The sequence below is a fragment of the Aotus nancymaae genome, unplaced genomic scaffold, assembly GCF_030222135.1.
Source record: "Aotus nancymaae isolate 86718 unplaced genomic scaffold, 86718_ANA_hifiasm-v0.15.2.pri h1tg000058l, whole genome shotgun sequence".
In the NCBI taxonomy this organism is placed as follows: Eukaryota; Metazoa; Chordata; class Mammalia; order Primates; family Aotidae; genus Aotus; species Aotus nancymaae.
The window spans coordinates 3,792,973-3,807,024 of NW_026988472.1; positions in this window are offsets into that span (position 1 = coordinate 3,792,973).

Below are 14,052 nucleotides of genomic sequence, written 5' to 3' on the forward strand. Positions count from 1 at the left end.
ATTTCACTTTTTTTTTTTTTGAAGGATAGCTTTGCTAGATCTAGTCTTCTTGGATGAAAGTTTTTCTTTCAACACTTTGAATATATGATCTATTCTCTCTTGACCTGTAAGATTTCTGCAACAAAACCCAATGTCAGTTTGGGGACTTGACACTTATTTTGCTGTTTTAGAATTCTCAGTGTCTTTAACAGCTTGACTACAATGTGTCTTGAAGAAATATTTGTGTTGAATGTATTTGGGGGTCTTTGAGCTTCCTGTATCTGGATATCTATATCTCTTGCAATACTTGGTAAGTGTTCAGTTATTAATTTATTAAATAGGTTTTCTATGCCTTTGCCCACCTCTTCTGCTTCTGGAACACCCAAATTTGGAATACTTTTTTGCTTTATTGTGTTTCATCTGTAAAATAGGCTTTCTTCCTTCTTTGTTATTCTTTTAGTCTTTTTATTTGACTATTTCAAAAGACCTGTTTTCAAGTTCTGAAATTATTATTTTTTTGCTTGATCTGGTGTATTGTTGAAGGACTCCATTGTATTTTTACTTTCATTTGTTGATTTTTTTTCAGTTCCAGTGTTTCTGTTTGGTTATTTCTTAATGATATCTATCTCTTTATTGCATTTCTCATTTTGATCATAAATATTTCTTGTTTGTATTATTGTTGTTCTCTTGTATATCATTGAGCTTCATTGATATCATTATTCTGATTTCTTCTTTTGCAATTTCATACATTTCTTTTTTGTTGAAATTTGTTGATGGAGAATTATTGTGTTTTTTTAGAGGTGCCATTTAAAACAATCTTTTAATGTTTCTTGTGTCCTTACATTGACATCTGCATATCTGGTGTAATAGTCATTCATTCCAATTATATTGATTGCGTTTATCAGAAAAAGATGTTTTCCTATAGATGTATGTGTCAATATGTTTCCATCTCTGTAAAGGAATATCTGAGACTGAGTAATTTATAAAGAAAAAAGTGATTTATTTTGGTTCACAGATCTGCAGGCTGTATGATACGGTTTGACTGTGTCCCCACCGAAATCTCATCTTGAATTGTAACTCCCACAATTCCCACTTGTCATGGGCGGAACCTGGTGGGGGTGATGAAATTATGGGGGTGGGTCTTTCCTGGGATGTTCTTGTTGTAGTGAATGAGTCTCACGAGATCTGATGGGTTTATCAGGGGTTTCCGCTTTTGCTTCTTCCTCATTTTCCTCTTTCTGTCGCCATATAAGAAGTATCTTTCCAGGTGTTGAACAATGAGAACACATGGACACAGAGAGGGGAACATCACACACTGAGGTCTGCTGGAGAGGGCTAGGGGAGGGACAGAGGGGAGTGGGGAGGTTGGGGAGGGACAACATGGGGAGAAATGCCAGATATAGGTGACGGGGGACGGAGGCAGCAAACCACATTGCCATGTATGTGTCTATGCAATAATCCTGCATGATCTGCACATGTACCCCAGAACCTAAAGTACAAAAAAAAAAAGAGTGACTTTCACCTCCCACCATGATTCTAAGGCCTCCCCAGCTATGTGGAACTGTAAGTCCAATTAAACCTCTTTTTGTTCCCAGTTTTGGGTATGTCTTTATCAGCAGCATGAAAACTAATACACTGTACAAGAAGCATACTGCTGGCATCTGCATGGGGAGATCCCAGGAAGCATACAATCATGGTGGAAGGTGAAAGGGCAGGCATATCATATAGTGAGAGAGGGAACAAGAGATAGAGGGGGAAGGTTCCACACATTTTTAAACAACAGGATCTTGTATAAACTCAGAGCAAGAACTTACTCATCACCAGGAAGATGATGGAGCTGCCTACATGATTCAAACACCTCCTATCAGGCCTCACCTCCAACAGTGGAGGTTACATTTCAACACATTTAGAGGGGACAGACATCCGCACTCCTGGCCCCCCAAATCTCATGTTTTTCTCACATTGCAAAATAAAATAATCCTTTCTGAATGGTCCCTCAAAGTCTTAATTTGTTCCAGCACTAACTCGAAAGTCTCAGTTCTCAAGTCCAAAGTTTCACCTGGAGATGAGTTACTTTCAATGAGCCTGTGAGATTTAAAAAAAAAAAAAAGTTATTTACTTCCAAGATACAATGGTGGCACAGGCATTGGGTAAACATTCACATTCCAAAAGGGAGAAATCAGCCAAACGAAAGGGACAATAGGTCCCACACAAGCCTGAAATCCAGCAGGGCAGGCATTAAATCTCTTAAAGCTTTAACATAATCCTTGACCCCATGTCCCACATCCTGATGTGAGGGATGGACTTCCAAGGCCTTAGGCAGCCCCACTCACATGGCTTTGCAGAATGTAACCCACGTGGCTGCTCCCATGGATTGAAGTTGAATGCTTGCAGTTTTCCAGGCAGAAAGTGCAAGCTGTCAATTTAACATTTTGGGATATGGAGGGTAGCAATACCCTTCCCCCAGGTCCACTGGAAAATATCCCAGTGAGGACCCTGTGTAGGGGCTGCAACCCTATGTTTCCCTTTGGCACTGCCCTAGTGGAGTCACTCTGTGGGGGTTCTTCCCCTTTGACAGGTTTCTGCCTAGGCATGCAGGCATTCTGACGTATCTTCTGAAATAGTCGGAAGCTACCACGCCTCTTTCACTGTTGTATTCTGTTTAACTACAGACTTAACATCACAAGAAAGCTGCCAAGATCTACGGCTTGGACCCACTGGAGCAGCTGCCCAAGCTCTATCTGGGGTCCATTGAATGTCCCAAGGTTGAGCAGGGCAAAATTTACCTCATCTTTCTGTCTTCTAAGCTTTCCACACTCTTCCAACTTCTGCCTGTTACCCAATTCCAAAGGTGCTTCCACATCTGCAAGTATTTTTATAGCAATGCTCCACTCCTCAATATCAATTTTCTATATTACTTTTTTTCTTCTGTTGCTATAAAGGAATACCTAAGACTGTGTGATTTATAAATAAAAGTAATTTATTTGGCTCATGGTTCTACATGCTGTACAGGAAGTATGGCAATGGCATCCTGCTTCTAGTGAGGGCCTCAGGGAACTTACAATAATAGCAGAAGGTGAAGAAAAAGCAAACATATCACATAGCAAGAGAGGGAGGAAGGGAGAGAAGGCAGGTGACACACACTTTTATACAATCAGATCTAGCATAAACTCAAATCAAGAATTCATTCATCACCACAGCTATTCACAAAGCCATTGGTGAAGGTCCCACCACCATGATCTCTTCTTTTTGTTTTGTATTTTTTTTTTCTGAGATGGAGTCTCACTCTGTTGCGCAGGTGTTGCCCAGACTAGAGTGCAGTGGTGTGATCTCGGCTCACTGCAACTTCTGCCTCCTGGGTTCAAGCGATTCTCCTGCCTCAGCCTCTTGAGAGCTGGGATTACAGGCTCCGGCCACCATGCCTGGCTAATTTTTTCTATTTTTAGTAGAGACAGGGTTCGCCATGTTGGCCTGGCTGGCTTGTCTTGAACTACTTACCTCAAGTGATCTGTCCACCTTGACATCCCAAAGTGCTGGGATTACAGGTGTGAGCCACTGCACCCGGCTGACCCCCATGATCTAAACAGTTCCCACCAGACCTCATCTTCAACACTGAGGATTACATTACAACATGAAATTTGGAGGGGACAATTATACAAACCATACAAATGTTTCTATGGTGTTGGTTGCGTAAGGCACTTAGGCTTTGATTCTGGATGAACACAGTAGTAGAGTCTTCATATAATTTCTTTGGCTATAATCAGTGTCAATGTTGTCTGTGAGTTTTTCAGAGTTCCACAGGCCTCAGACTGTGGCTGTTAGTGAAGTATGTAGTGAGGCTTGGTTTGGGATGGAGTTTTCAGGTGATGGGCCTATCTTCATGCTCCAGTGGTGGAGGTGATGGGCCAGGTGTGCTAGTCCTTGGATCCCTCTGTGGTATATGAGGGCACCAATGGTAGAAAGTATTTGTGAGCCAGACATTGTGCCTCCATGTGTTTTGCCTGAGTGCCAACAATGGCAGTAGTTGGCCTAGTAAGCAGATGTATTGTCGGTCCCTTGGGCGTCCTGCATGGCATCAGTGATGGCAGTAGCAGCTGTGGGGCCACCCTCAGACCCCAAGGCAGCATAAATAGGCACCAGAATTGGCAGTAGTGAAACTGGAGAGGAGCAGTCCTCAGGCCCCTAGGTAGCACATAAGCTTGGGTGCTGGTAGTGATGGTGGTGGCAAGTTGGGCATATCCATCCTTAGAATTGTGAAAGGTATATGTAAATGCTGGGATTGTTAGTGGGGCAGGTCTATCCCTAGACCCCCTATATGATGTGTGCAGGTGCTAGCAGACTAGCTGGGCCTGTCTTCAGGCCCCTTAAAGTCATGCATAGATTCAGGGTTTGACATGTGGAGTGAGTTGATCCCCAGGTTTCTAGATGGTGTCCTTTAGTACCAGCAGTGCTGGCAGTGAGTAGAGTGGGTATGGTCAATAGAAAGCACACTGGGTTGATCCACTGGCCTCCAGATGATGCATATGAGTGCTGGTGGCAAAAGCAGGTGCACAGGTCTGTACTCAGGCTCCTCAATGGTGTGCACAATTGCCAGCTGTGGGAGGTGGGGCATATCAATTCCTAGGCCTCTGCATGGCATTCACCACCCATTTTTCAGGGTTTAGGACACTGTGTGGGCTAGAGTGTTGGGAGCCCTTCTGCACCACTGAGTCCAGTTGGTGTCACAATACTGCAGCCCTCTCTGTGGGCACGCAGAGATGTCAGAGGGTTTCCAGGGATGCAGAGGTGAATGTTGGGCTTCAGAACAGAATGAAGTTTGGTTAGAAGTGGGCTTTTAAAATGATGACATGATGCAGCTACTTGGGTTTCAGGGGTTGTTTGGGACCCAGTGCAAACTCCTTCTCTGGAACAATGCTATTGTATGGACTCTAGGAAGCTCCTGATCCTTGCATCAGTGCCTCTGAGGGCCAATGGGCTCTTCTGTGGCTAGCATTGCTGTAGTCCATTGTAGAAATGTGGGCTGCTGGGCAGTTCTCTTTTATCTTTGCCTTGCACTGGGAAGTTCCTCTTGGCTTTGAGCTAATCCTGGCCAGGCCAGTTGCTTTACTTTCTTCTTCTGTACTTCAGAGGTTCCCTGTCACTTCCCTACTGAATTTGAATGTACTCTCCTGGATGCTGTATTCCATGTGCAATTGTCAACTCACTACTTTGTTCCTTCTTTGTGGAGAAGGTGAGTGATGGGTGCCTCTAGTCAGCCATAGTATCAACTCTGGTCTTATCACAGTTCGAATTTTTATTTCCCTGATAAATAGTAATGTTGAGATTTTAAAAACAAACTTGTTGGCCATTTAGGTTTACTCTGAAAAATGACTATTCAGGTTGGTTGCCCATTTTTTACTCAGGTTGTTTTCTTGCTGTTGAGTTTTTAAATTCCTTATACAAATGTTCCCCAACAAATGATGGGGTTACATAAAGACAAACTCATCATAAGTTGAAAAATATCATAATTCAAAAGTGCATTTTGGACTTAGGATTTTTTCAACTTATGGCTTTATCTGAATGTAACCCCATTTTAAGTTGAGGAGTGTGCTGAATGCATATCACTTTCACACCATTGTAAAGTCAAAAAGTGCTAAGTTGAATTACCGTATGTTGAGTACCATCTGTATATTTTGTATATTAACCCTTTTTTCAAATGTATAGTTTGCAAATATTTTATCCCATTCTGCAGGTATTCTCTTTACTCTGTTGATTGTTTTCTTTGATGTGCATAACGTTTTTAGTTTGATGTAATCACATAAGTCTATTTTCACCTTTATTGTCTGTGCTTTTGAGGCCATATCCAAAAAACCCTCAATGCCCAAACCAATGTCATGTATTCTGGTAGTTTTACAATTTAAGCTCTTATATTTAAGTCTTTCATCCATTGGAAATTATTTTTGGATGTAGTGTGAGATAATTTCATTATTCTGTAGAAAGGTATCTAGTTTTCCTAATACCATTTATTGAAGACTGTCCTTTCCTCATTAGGTATTCTTGATATCTGTGTCAAAAATCAATTTACCATATAGGCATAGATTTATTTGTGAGTTTTGTATTTTGTTCTATTGTCTATATGATGTTTTTAATGCCAGTATTATGCTTTCTTTTATTACTATAGCTTTGTGGAAAATTTTGAAGCCAGGGAGCACGAAGTCTCAATTTTTGTTTCTTACGCTCAAGATTGCTTTGGCTACTCAGAGCCTTTTGTAATTCTATACAAATTTTGGTATTTTTATTTCTGTAAGATATGTCATTGGAAATTTAATAGAAATTACATTAAATCTGTATAAAGCTTTGAGTAGTATAGACATTTTAATAATATCACTTCCTCTGGTTCATGAACATGGACTATTGTTTCATTTTTTATTTGTAGCTTTTTCAATTTTAAGTAAATGTTTAATAATTTTTAGTATACAGGCCCTCACCTCCTTGGTTAAACTAGTTTCTAAGTATATTATTTAATTTTGTAGCTAGTGTAAATAAAATTATTTCCTTGATTTTTTTTTCAAAGAGTTCATTTAATATATTAAAATGCTACTGATTTTTGTACGTTAATTTGATATCCTGAAAATTTACTGATTTCAATTCTTAGTTCAAATTGTTTTTGGTGTACTCTTGAAGGTTTTCTATATATGACAGCACACCATCTGCAAATAGGAACAATTTAACTCCTTCCTTTTCAATTTCTATGCCTTTATTTATCTCTCTTACCTAATTGCTCTGATTAGCATTTCCACTGCCTTGTTGAATAGAAGTGGCAAGAGTGGGCATTCTTGTCTTCTCACTTACCTTAATGAAAAAACTTTCAGTTTTCCACTGCTGAGTGTAACATTAGCTGTGCGCCTTTCATTATGGCTTTTATTTTGCTGTGCTACATTTCTTTTATATCTAATTTGTTGTGAACTTTTATCATGAAAGAATACTGAATTTGATAATTTTTTTCTACATCTGTTGAGATGATCATAAGGTTATTTCCTTCATTTTGTTAATGTAGTTTATTACATTTATTATATATATACATTTGTGTATGTTGATTCCTTTTTGCACCTCTGAATAAGTTTTAGTTGATCATGATGAATCATTCTTTTAATGTGATGTTGAATTCGGTTTGATAGTGTTTTGTTGAGGATTTTTGCGTCTATGCACATCAAGGATGTACGCTTGTAATTTTCTATTCTTGCAGTGTCTTTGGCTTTGTTATCAGGGTAATTCGGGTCTTGTGAAGTGACTTTGGAATTATTCCTTCTTCTTAAAATTTTTTGTAAGAGTTTGAAAAGAATTAGGAATTAGTGTTATCTCTTTTTAAAATGTTTGGTCCTGGGATTCTTGGTCCTGGAATTTTATTTGATGGGAGAGTTTAATGTTTGCATGTGATGTGATAGAGGTTTTGCATCCTTTTTTTGTACATGGATGACCAGTTGTCCCAGCACGATTCACTGAAACACCCACCCTTTCCCACCAATATGCAATGCTATTTTGTTATATTAATGCAAGTGTCAAGTTTGGGGCCTCCATTTTTGTTCAAATACTACACACAGTTCCTTATAATAGCTTTATAATTAGGCTTGATACCTGGTGGAGAAAACCTCATGAGTATCAGTTTTTCTCCTTTAAACCATTAGTTGAGTGGATTATATTTTTGTAATGTTAAATCAACTTTGCATTCATAGAATGAACTCACCCTGATCATAGTGTATTATCCTTTTTACTAACAAATAATAATAAATTGTTACTTATAATAATTGCTATACATTTCTGAATTTGGTTTGCTAACATTTATACCATGAATAAGATTGGATTGTAATTTTTCTTTTCTGAATTGTCCTTGCCAGGTTTGAGAATCAAAGTCTTATTGGTCTTATAAAACGAATGTAAGATAGCTCCAGGGTTTTCTATACTTTTTGGACATATTTGTTTAAGACTGGAATTATTTACTCCTTGAATGTCTCAGAGTTTCAGAGTTTCTTTTGTGGGAATAATTTAATCTACTAGTTCAATGTTTTGGATATTTTATTCTTTCTTGAGTTAATTTTGATGCTATATTTCTCCTAGGAATTTGCTGGTTTCACTGCAATTTAAAATTTACTAGCATAAAGCTGTTAATAAAAGACTTGGAACCAACCCAAATGCCCATCATGATAGACTGGATAAAGAAAATGTGGCACATATACACCATGGAATACTATGCAGCCATAAAAAATGATGAGTTCATGTCCTTTGCAGGGACATGGATGAATCTGGAAACAATCATTCTCAGCAAACTGACAGAAGAACAGAAAACCAAACACCACATGTTCTCACTCGTAACTGGTTGTTGTACAATGAGAACACATGGACACAGGAAGGGGACCATCACACCCTGGGGTCTGTTGGGGGTTGGGGAGCTAGGGGACGGATAGCAGGGGGTGTGGAGATTGGGGAGGGATAACACTAGGAGAAATACCTAATGTAGGTGACAGGGGGAAGGAGGCAGCAAACCACCGTGGCACGTGTGTACCTATGTAACAATCCTGCAAGATCTGCACATGTACCCCAGAACTTAAAGTATAATAAAAAAAATCACAATTGCTTCATTTATCCCATAATTTCTTCTGAAAATTTTCAAACCTATAGAAAAGTTGAAAGAATATTGCAATGAACAGCCAAATGCCCTTCATCCAAATTTACCAATGGTCATCATTTTGCCACATGACTCTTACCTATTTATCTATCTATACACATGCACGCACACACATACAGTCACACACACACACACTTTAGTGTGCATCACTTAAGAATAAATATATTCTCTTACATAACCACAATGCATTATCATAATTGAGATAATAAAAATAATTCCATAATTTTCCCTACTATAAGGTTGTATTGAAATCTACTCAATTGTCCATAAAAATAACAGGAGCACCGAAGCCACTTTTGTGCATCAAACACTTGTTTTCATGGGTTTGGCATTCTACAAGGATGGAAGACAAAGTCTGGAATCCACGTAGATAAGAAATCTAACAAGAGACCCTGATTCAATATATTTGAAACCCTAAAGAGCTATACTTTCAGTGAAAGGATGAAATAGAAGTAAACATACCCAACCCGCACCAACCCCCAGAGAACTGCAAGGAAAGTTGCCTGGTTCCTAAGCAATGCAGGGGATAAAGCTATCACTGAGATTTTGTAACTCAAGCACACCCTTATGAGAATTACAACCCAAATTCCCATCATCTAGGTGGCCCTAAAAGCCTCAAGCTGTTAATTGAATTTAATGTCATTCTACAATAATAATACTCCAGGACCTGAAGGAAGCACACGCCAATTCCCTATAGAAAAAGAGTCTATCATCTAAGTTCTTAAAGAAGTCCTATAAATAAATTTTCAACAATGGGCTGCTCACCACAAAAAAATACCCAGTAACAGAGCAGAATAAGGAGCCATGAGGGAGAACTGTCACAAACAAACTGATAGCAGAGAAAGATCCACAAAAACTTCAGATGTTGGAATTCTCAGACATAAAATATATAATGACTATGCTTGTTACATTTAAAGAGGTAAAATGTAAACTTAAAATATATGTAATGAACAGTACCCTATAAAGAGTGATCCTACAGATTTGTAAAAGAACCAAATGGATTTTCTAGAAATTAAAAAAAAAAAACAAAATAAAACCATAGAACTAAGATTAAAAACTCAATAGACACTTAGTATTTCACTAAAATATAGTACTCTTGGGCATTAAACTCAGAGAAGTTGATGGAGAACAGAATATCATTCCAGTAATTAATTACAAATTACATAAGGAAAATGTACTTTTCAATGAAGAAATCTGGGAAGTCAGGTAATGCAGTGATCAAAAATAGCATTTCAAGTATTGGAATAAATTTACATTATGTACCTCATGATCAGATGAAATGTGAAGTATACAGTATAACTTATATAGTATTTTCACAAAAAATATTTTATCTGAATGTCATAAGGAAACAATCTTAATAATCCAGAATGAGAAACATTCTGTAAGACCTGGACTCTTTAAAAAATTCAGTGTCATGAAGAAGCAAACAAAATTCCAACATACTTCATTTTCATTAAAACACACCAAAGAGACATAACCAAATGTAATGTGTAAAACTTCACTGAATACTAGATCGGAAAAAAAGAAAAAAAAACTATAAAAGGCATTTTAGGGACAATTAGATTTCAATACGACCTCATAGTAACTAAAGTTATGCAATTATTTTTATTCTCTCTATTATAATAATGCATTATGGTAACGTAAAAGAATATATTTGTTCTTAACCAATGCACACTAAAGTATTTATTGGTCAATTGTCATGACCTCTATTCCACTCATTTTCAAATCGCTCAGCTGAAAGTTTGCGTGTGTGTGTGTGTGTGCGCTCGCAAGCGTGCATGTGTATAAATAGGTAACAGTCATGTGGCAAAATGATGACCATTGGTAAATTTGGATGAAGGGTATATGGGTGTTCTTTGCAATATTCTTTCCACTTTTCTATAGGTCTGAAAAATTTCAAAAGAAATTGTAGGATAAATGAAGCCATTATTAACAGCTTTATGCTAGTAAATTTTAAATTGTAGTGAAACCAGCAAATTCCTAGGAGAAATATAACCTCAAAATTAACTCAAGAAAGAATAAAATATCCAAAACATTGAACTAGTAGATTAAATTATTCCCAGAAAAAAATAAACTCTGAGATATTCAAGGAATAAATAATTCCAGTCTTAAACTTATCCAAAAACTATAGAAAACTCTGGAGCTGGCCCGGCATGCTGGCTCACACCTGTAATGCCAGCATTTTCGGAGTCCGAGACTGGTGGATCACCTGAGGTTGGGAGTTCGAGACCAGCCTGGCCAACATGGTGAAACACCCCATCTCTACTTAAAATACAAAAATTAGGGCCGGGCGCGGTGGCTCAAGCCTGTAATCCCAGCACTTTGGGAGGCCGAGGCGGGTGGATCACGAGGTCAAGAGATCGAGACCATCCTGGTCAACATGGTGAAACCCCGTCTCTACTAAAAATACAAAAAAATAGCTGGGCACGGTGGCATGTGCCTGTAATCCCAGCTACTCAGGAGGCTGAGGCAGGAGAATTGCCTGAACCCAGGAGGTAGAGTTTGCGGTGAGCCGAGATCGCGCCATTGCACTCCAGCCTGGGTAACAAGAGTGAAACTCCATCTCAAAAAAAAAAAAAAAAAAAAAAAAAATTAGCCAGGAGTGGTGGTGGGCACCTGGAATCCCAGCTACTCAGGAGGCTGAGGCAGGAGAATCACTTGAACCTGGGAGGCAGAGGTCGCAGTGAACCAAGATCACGCCATTGCACTCCAGCCTGCACAATAGAGCTGGACTCCATCTCAAAAAAAAAAAAAAAAAGAAAGAAAAGAAAAACAAACAAACAAAAGGAAACTCTGGAGCTGTCTCAGGCCAATCTTATTCATGGTATAAATGTTAGCAAATCGAATTCAGAAATGTGTAGCAATATTATAAGTAACAATTTATTATTATTTGTTAGTAAAAAGGATAATACACTATGATCAGGTTGAGTTCATTCTATGAATGCAAAGTTGATTTAACATTACAAAAGTATAATCCACTCAATTAATGGTTTAAAGGAGAAAAACTGATTCTCATGAGGTTTTCTCCACCAGGTATCAAGCCTAATTATAAAGCTATTATAAGTAACTGTGTGTAGTAATTGAACAAAAATGGAGGCCCCAAAATTGACACTTGCATTACTTAATATAACAAAATGGCATTGTATATTGGTGGGGAAAGAGCGGGTGTTTCAAGAAATCATGCTGGGACAACTGGTCATCCATGTACGAAAAAATGATGCAAAACCTCTATCACATCACATGCAAACATTAATTATGGGATGAATTAAGATCTAAATTCAAAAGACAGAAATGTAGTGGTTTTGTTTTCTTTTCTTTTTTTCTGAGACAGAGTCTCACTCTTTTGCAGGCTGGAGTGCAGTGGTGCAGTCTTGGCTCACTGCAGCCTCCGACTCCTGGGTTCAGGAGATTCTCCTGCCTCAGCCTCCCAAGTAGCTGAGATTACAGGCACGCGCCACCGAACTCAGCTAACGTTTGTATTATTAGTAGATACGGTCTTTCACCATGTTGGACAGGCTGATCTTGGACTGCTGACCTCAAGTCATTTGCCCACCTTGGCCTCCCAAAGTGCTGAAATTACAGGTTTGAGCCACTGCGCCTGGCCAGAAATGTAGTGATTTTAGAAAGAACATAGAAAATGCATTGGGACTTGATCTCAGGATCAAAACCTATGGGGAAGTGGAAGAAGCAGTACAGGACATAAGGAAAGGAAGGACTGCAATACAGTCACAGCAAAGGCCTCAGACAATCCTATGGGGGTTCTGGAGCTAGAATGGCCCTTCAAAGCCGTCCTGAATTGGGATGGAGGTCAGGGCCTTTATATTCTCACATCAAACAGCCATTGGATGCAGGCTGACCCTGCGAAAGATATGTAAATTTTGGTAAGCCCCATCTTGGGGAGAAATTCAGCTGAGATCTATATGCTACTGGAGTGTTGACTCCCAGTAGCTTGACAACGAGTGCTTCTGTCCTGGAGAGTGGTATCTGGGAGGCACGTGATAGCAACCACTATAGACTTCAACAGACATTTCAACAGAAAAATCCAAAAGGTCAATAAATACGTGAAAAAATTGTCTCCTCATTAGTCCACAGGGAAATGCCAAAAATCCATAAAACACACTTATCTGCCATTAAATTGTAAAAATTAAGAAAAGACTGTACCATATATTTGCACAGATGTAGAGAAATTAAAATTCTCATACACTGCTTGTAGAAATGTGTTCGTGCAACTGCATTGAGAAACATTTTGCATCATCTAGCTAAAAAAAAAAAAATAAAAAGCAAATGCCCTTTGTCCCAGCGATTTCACCCTTAGATCTATTTCGAGAAATTCTTGTACATGTATACCCCCAGACATTTAAAAGAGCATTCATAGAAATATTGTTTATCTAAACATTGTTACCTCTACACTTGAAACAACACAAGGGAACTTCTTCAAAGCTCAATGTGATTAATACAGTTGTTTATATAACAGAATACTACAGAGCTATGGAAGTAAAAGTACTACAGCTATAAATATCTACGTGGATTAATTACGCAAGCATAATTCTGAGAAAAAATAAAGCACAAAAGGACACATACAATATGATTCAATCTATTTAAAGTTCAAAAACAGGCAAAATTAAACTACGATTTAGGTTTTCATTCATCAGTGGCAAAAATTTTTGTTTTCACAGAGAGGAGAATAATTATCACTCAAAATAAGATAGAGGTAAGTTACCTTTGAGGAAACGGAGGAGATGTGGTTAAGTAAGAGGTACCTAGATGCTTCTGGAGGTCTGGGCAATAAATGTTTTGTATCTGAACCTGAGTAGTGGACACATGTGGGTTTATGCTATCATTTTTGTTTCAATTGTAGATATATGCTTTATTCGTTCCTCTGTTTTTATATTTCATAATGACAAGAACCAAAATAAGAAAAGGAAAATAAGTGTTTAGAGATGACCATCCGCTTTTATCAAGGTTCAGCCACATTATACTGAAAATATGATTTAGAGAAAATGCTAAGGGAAGACAGACAGCCCACAAGTATTGCTGTAAAGCAACAGATCCAGAGATCCAGCATGAGGAACAAAGCAAGCAAGCAGGAAGGCTCTCCATTCACTATTGAGGGATACAAAGCTTGTGTTCTGGGCCTCTCGCCCTCAGCTGTTCCGGCTTCTTACGGTGCATTAACCAAGAGGCAATGATTGTTTTTACCAGGACATGTACCTTCCCCTTGCTGACCTATTCTAGTTCCTTTGAAAATGTACCAGGTTGCATTCTGTCCTACCCATGCAAATTCTCTGCCAGGTTACTGTTCCTAACCTGATAAACAAAGCAGGCTAATACACTCAGGGGTGCTCAAACATAAATTTACATATTAACTATCCTAAGTAACCCCTAAACATTTAAAATAGCAGATTTCAGAG